This window comes from Poecilia reticulata, linkage group LG4, assembly GCF_000633615.1.
Source record: "Poecilia reticulata strain Guanapo linkage group LG4, Guppy_female_1.0+MT, whole genome shotgun sequence".
NCBI lineage: Eukaryota > Metazoa > Chordata > Actinopteri > Cyprinodontiformes > Poeciliidae > Poecilia > Poecilia reticulata.
The window spans coordinates 26,695,079-26,701,517 of record NC_024334.1 but is presented as its reverse complement, the minus strand read 5'-3'; positions in this window follow the sequence as shown (position 1 = coordinate 26,701,517).

The window sequence follows — 6,439 nt, the reverse complement described above, 5'->3', positions numbered from 1 at the left end:
TTTGATTGAAAAGGGAATCAATTTATATAATACTCAGTTTACAAAACATAATGAACCTTATGAGATTCTAGCTCTGAACAACAATCTGTATGAAACCAACATGAATAAAAAAAACAATTTGAATGTTGTTTTTTTTTGTTAGCTTTCCTACTTTACCTGCCAGTTTAGCAGATTTAAACATTTTGTTATCAAGTCCTCTTTTCATCTAAATATGTGTTATTAATGAAATTTGGATCTGCAAAATGAATCCTAAGGGCTAATTTCTGAAGGGTTGCATAAAGAACAGTTTAAATGTTTGCCAGGCCTCCATGACCCAACGTGTTTGTCTGATAGGATGACCCAACACGACTGTTTGTTTGTTGGAGTACAACAAACAAGATACAGATACCCTGAAAGTTCACTGCCAACAAAGGTGCATATTGACCTTTTGCAAATACACAAAAAGTGGACATTTTGACTTACATATATCAGCATAATTTTCAGAATGTTTTTTTTTTTTTTTTTGTCTTTTCTAAAACTAGTCATATAACTCTGGGAATAGATGACATGAGATTAACATTAAGTGGAACTCATTAACTGGGCACTCTCATAACAAATGGGTTATATCAACGTGCCAAAACCAATGATTGCATTCTGAATGAAGACTGGTTGTTCCAACAGCTTCCAGCTCCCGACTGCACAGACTTAGCCAGATGGTGTTGAATTGCAAGCAAAGGCATCGCCATCAAAAGCAGAACGGGATGAGCCTAATTATAACGACAACAATATGTTCCTATCTTCATCTCTTATATCCAAAGGGCTATAAAGATGACAGAGAAATCTGTCGCGCCGAGGGCAAGATGCACATCACCTTGTGGTTAGGTAACAGATCATGGCAGCCTGACCTTGCGTTGATAAAACTTCAGCAGGCAACATCAGCCGGGTGGAGAACATCTGAGACTGATTGATCTGGTCATTTGGAGGAGGCGAGATTGACTGCCCCTCTATTTTTTACTGCCACTCCCTCTGTAATTGTAGCAAGCCTCATTAGGTTGACTATAGGATCCACATTAAAACCCATCTGAGAGGAGCTGATAGGAGAACAATGGAAATGTTCAGTCCAATTGCGGCTCCATGCTTTGTGCACAGAAATTAATCAAAGCTTTTATTATGTTGTCAAATGATTTCATATCATAGGGGACAGCGAGCGTTACATTAAAATACCCATCAATTTAATGAAGACTTTGTTTTTGTTGTTGTTGCGTTACTTAAGTCTGCATCTGAGTCATGAACATATGGGTGTGGTTTAGAATACAAACACTAGAGGGCGCTGGTTTCCAAGTCTTAAAACACAGCTGGCACTGTTGTTGAGAGCTTGGATCCCATCAGTATTTGTTCACAGTTCACAGAGAGGGCTCTGCTGAGGATGTTGACATTTTGAGAATAAATAAATATGTGACTTGGCATATTCAAAGTGCTCCTCTCTGTGGATTTTAGTGAAAGGACACAGTCTGAACAAATGCAGTCATGAAAAAAATAATTATACATACACACATATATATATATAACACACTTTTCGACATTACATCTGCCTTATAATGATGTAGAATGTAATGACTTAGAATATTAAATAACATAACCTGTAATATGTTTTTTTCTCATTTTTACCAGTATTACTGACATTCTAACTGAAGTTGACACTGACCCAATACAGTCGGCTGTGAGCCGTTCTCTGCATGCACATCATTTCCCTCAATAGTTTTACTGCCACATTCACAAAATGAGTTTGTTGCCATGTTCCCCAACAATAATGGGAAGTAGATGTCCCAATGTTTTCAGGGGGAGATTAAAAGCAAATTCAAACTGAGAAAAGCTTCAGAAAGCGCACAGGTCCTTGAAGGAAACTGAACATGTTATATGTTTATGACCATGTTAATGACACAATTCTCACTTTTATGCTGTTTGGCAACTATGCTGCTGCTTTCATTTCATAAAGCAGCCTCTTTAGGGCTTTTACATAAACAGAGTTGGCAACAGAAGTGAGTTTAATGTGAGATCTTGTGCTAAAGGCTATGAGATTGTAGGCAGCGCAAAGGTTGATTTGGATTTGTGCATTACATCATTGTATCTTACCAGCTTAACATTTACTGGAATCTAATTCAACTGCAAAAATTAACAGTAATGATAATAATAATAAAACAGTTTACAAGTAAACTGTTTTAATAATAAACTTTGTGAACCATATCAGGATGGTTCACAAAGTGTGTGAACCATCCTGGCCAATCCTGTACTGTGCTTCCTTCCTTTTTTTCTTTGAGTGATTATTTTTGACTCATRAATAGTTGAATGTTAAATGTAACACTGAGAGTTTTAGAGTCCAATTAAAACATATGGACAAGCTAAGAAAATCTAGAACTCTGAAATATATTTTTGTTGAATCAGTGGCTTACATGGATCTAAAACTAATGTGGCAGAATTGTAGGCAGCTTGTGAACCAGCCTGGCCTGTGGTACAACTGAACATAAATACAGATTAAATATAAGTTATAAGAGAGATGCAGGAGTTTAATCAGATTGACATGAACCTGTCCATTACATTGCATGTCAACAATGCATGTGTTAAAAGACAAGCTGAAGCATTTTAGATTAACTACATGATTAATTAATAATAGGAAAACCTCACCGATACCACAATGGTTACAATAGTTGTACTGGAATGTAATAAAAACATGAATCATCCTTTTAAATTGACCGTGAAAAAAAGAGATTTTCTCCTTCAATAAAATCCTCAATAAAAAAAGAAGCTTAAGGAACACTGAACTAATTTGTTTTTCATAGTTAAAATAGAGGGAATGTACATTTTCTATTTAGACACCAAATATGACAAATTATATAATTGGTTCCATATTAAAAATACAATCACAGTTTTTTTTTGTGAACTGTCAGTGTTTTTTGTTGCAGTAATTAGTTTTCTAAGAAACCCAGAATAAAATAGAGTTATACTTTCTTTATGCATTATTTTCACCTAGTATATATTTTGAATCACTCATCTGACTGGAAAAAAAGATGCCTAAATTTAATTAGATAAAGTTAAATAACATCAAGATGTAGAAATTTAGTCAAAGTCTTAGAAGGAGATAAACATGGATGTACTGACAGGAGGAGTGTTTCCTTCTTAAAAATTTGCTAGAGCAGTCTAAGATCATTATTTTTATTTTGTGAACAGATTCAAGAGCTCTGAAGCAGTTTACTTTGATTTTCCAAGAAATGATTTTGTGAGAGCAGTTTGACAGTTACTGTATGTTTTCAACCTACAGTTCAGAGAAAAAGGTGTGAGTTTTGAGAAAATGTGTTTTTGCAGTTTTGAACAACTTTATTGTGTGAATGGCTTCTGAATCCTATCTAGAGGCAGTAAATCCATAAACAGTTTTTCCAAGGAAGCTTTAGCTACTGTAATAGTTTGGGATTATCCCCGGCTATCCAGAAAGAAGATCATGATTCTAAAAACCCTCCCGGTGGTCAGGCTAACTTTGAAGTGCCTTGCAGCTAGTTTGAAGAGAACGACATTAGTTCCTACGAGAAAATCCATAAAGCATGTAATATCAAAAGAAAAGAAGCCATGGACACCTCAGACATAACTAGATGACAGATCACTATTCATATTAGAAACACTGAAGCTCTCAAATAGTAAGTATGTTCTCAAGACCCTACAATGGCAGCGGTAATTCAGGTCAGTAATGCAGTATTACAAAATATTCAACAAGTACAACTAAATCTAAAGGAAAAATTGGAGTGGAAAATGAAATATAGAGTGTTATTTGTGAGTTTACTTTTTGACCTCCTTGCCACTTCTTCTCTCAGGCTCTCATTCACTACACAGCTGCTGTCTGAGTTTCTTAATTCAAACCAGTACATTTCTGGGAGGATTCAAACACTTACTGAAATTTATCTTGACTCCATAAAATGGCACTATGAGCCTGGAAAACACATAACAACGCTAGTTTAAAGTTATTTTGTTTGAGTTTCTCATCATCAGACACTGAATTCAGAATTGTTCTCATATTTCTTTGGAGTATCTTTAATTCAAAAATAAAAATGCAGGATTTTTTTTATAGTTAGCAGTTATTGAATGATTTTAACTTTCAATCCACAATCCCTTTAGCCTTGTGTAAGCATATTGTTTTTAAATGTTACTCTTTCTGGAAAAATGTTGAGAAGGTAATTTAATATTTCAAAGAAGGTGGCTTTAAATAGATTGGACAATTTAAATGTGCAAGTGACCAGGAGGGGGCACTGTTGATGTTGGCAGTGATGCAACACTATTCTCCAGCAGCCCTCTCTTCTATTTTTACTTTTTGTGAAAATACAATCTCTTTAATCCAGACACAATGCCATTCTCCATTTTTACCAGTTTGACCCACCAAATGCGTGTATACGTGATGAAACAAGTGTCTTAGAAAGTCCTAAACAGTGACTAATCAGTAATCTAGAGAGAATCCCTGCAAGATGTGTTCATTTCAACTAAGAATACATTTGAGCATCAGTCAGTATGATAATCCTGTAAAGCTGTTTTACTGATTTTTTTTTCCAGAAAAAAAATGAAAATTACAACATCTTCCTTCCCTCTCTGCAAACACACAGGTTCATAGATAAACTGATAACTGAGCAACAGAAATAGAAAAGCCTGTGAAAGAGTAAAGGTGAATTAAGAAGCTTTAAGCTTTTAGCCGCCAAGAACACAACAATTCATTCAGTCCAGTTCTATTAGCTCAGTGTCTTCGGGAAAAGAAGGCCACTGATCTCTGTGACTGTGAGGAGTGGTTACCATAGCACCCTCACAATTTATCAAACCAGCAAAGAGAGCGTACTGATGTTCCAAACACACACACACACATACAGGATGTGGGCTACGGTGACAAGCAGCAATGCTTGGAGAAACATTTTTTTGTAAATTATGGATTTACCCTTTCTCTCTGTTCAGCATGTGAGACGGTAAACGAAAACATGACTGTATTCCTGAAATATATCAGCAACTCTATCCAAGAGCTTATATTGTAGTGAGTAAACATTTACATACTGAGTTGAGCAGATGGCAGAGCGACAGGGTGATTAGAGATTAGCTATGAGTGTAGGCTTACGGCTCTGATTCCTGCGAAGATCAGAACTTATAGAGAGCTAATGTTGTGTTTCATTTAGTCATACCATAACAAGAGAAGGTCATTAAATTGCTACAACAGCTATACCAAATGTCTTATCTAATAAAAGCTACAGTTGAGTCAGGCTAGAAGTTTTATCTTTCTGTTTAAAGTTCCTTATGTAGTTATTGGAGCATAGTGCCACAACTATTAATGAAATGTGCATTTGTATTTGAAGCAAGTGACAAAAATAGCAAGATGGCCGGTACTTGTATGTTGCTTTATCACAGAGGTTCCCAAACTGTGGGGCGTGCCCCCTAGGAGGTTGCCATGCCATTGCAGGGGGGGGCGCGGGAAGCCGTCTGGATGAAAAAAACAAAACCTGAACGCTGTATGCGCTGGGTTTTTACCTTAGAATGGCCAACTCTCTGTTATTCCTATGTCAATTTGATACAGTAGGGGCTTCCRCACTTCCCATATCTGTGTCCTCTGTCACTTTTATCAGTAGTTAAATCAGTTTAATCCGTTAACTTGTGGTAAACAACCTGTTTTTCCGAGCCGCCTTTAAACGCAACATGAGCGCTACGACGCTCGCGCTGGGTTTACACCTGTGCGCCGTGAAGGAGACCTACTGCTGCTGTGCAGAGCTGCACAGGTGTGTGTTAGAATCATGGCAGCAAACCAGCAAAAAGCAAATAACTTTTCACAGTTTTTCCACCAAACTAACCGACTAAGTTGAGTAAAGTTGCTGGATGCAGGTAAAGTTAGTTAAAAGATGACTAGCAAGCTAATATCAATACATCACCTTAAGCCTAACAAGTAGCCTGTATGCTACTGATGCTGTTGTCTATGCTCAGCTACATTCATTTTGCCACCAAAAAAGTCGACTCCCCTACCCCCGCCCCCCCACGTTGTTCAACCAGACAGCTATTTCTAATCCGTAGGGGGGGCCCAGAAAATGTTTGAAAACCACTGGCGGGGGGGACAGAAAAAAAAGTTTTGGAATCACTGCTTTATCAAGTTCAGAGGGCCCTAAAGTGCTCACCTGGCATTCAATCATTTGTGCACACATTAACACGCTGATGGTGGAGAGGTACATTGTGGTCAAAGCTATCCTGGGGCAGTCCGACAGAGACGAGGCTGCCATACACCAGGACCACCGGGACCTCTGACCACCACCAGCAGATGACGCATCTTGCGTAAGGACACAATGACAGAGATGGACGGAGCAGGGCATCAAACCAGCAACCCACCAATTAAGGGGTGAACCTATCGCTGATCACCACCATCTCCCCTGGAAATGCACCATTAGCATGGCATGTGGTG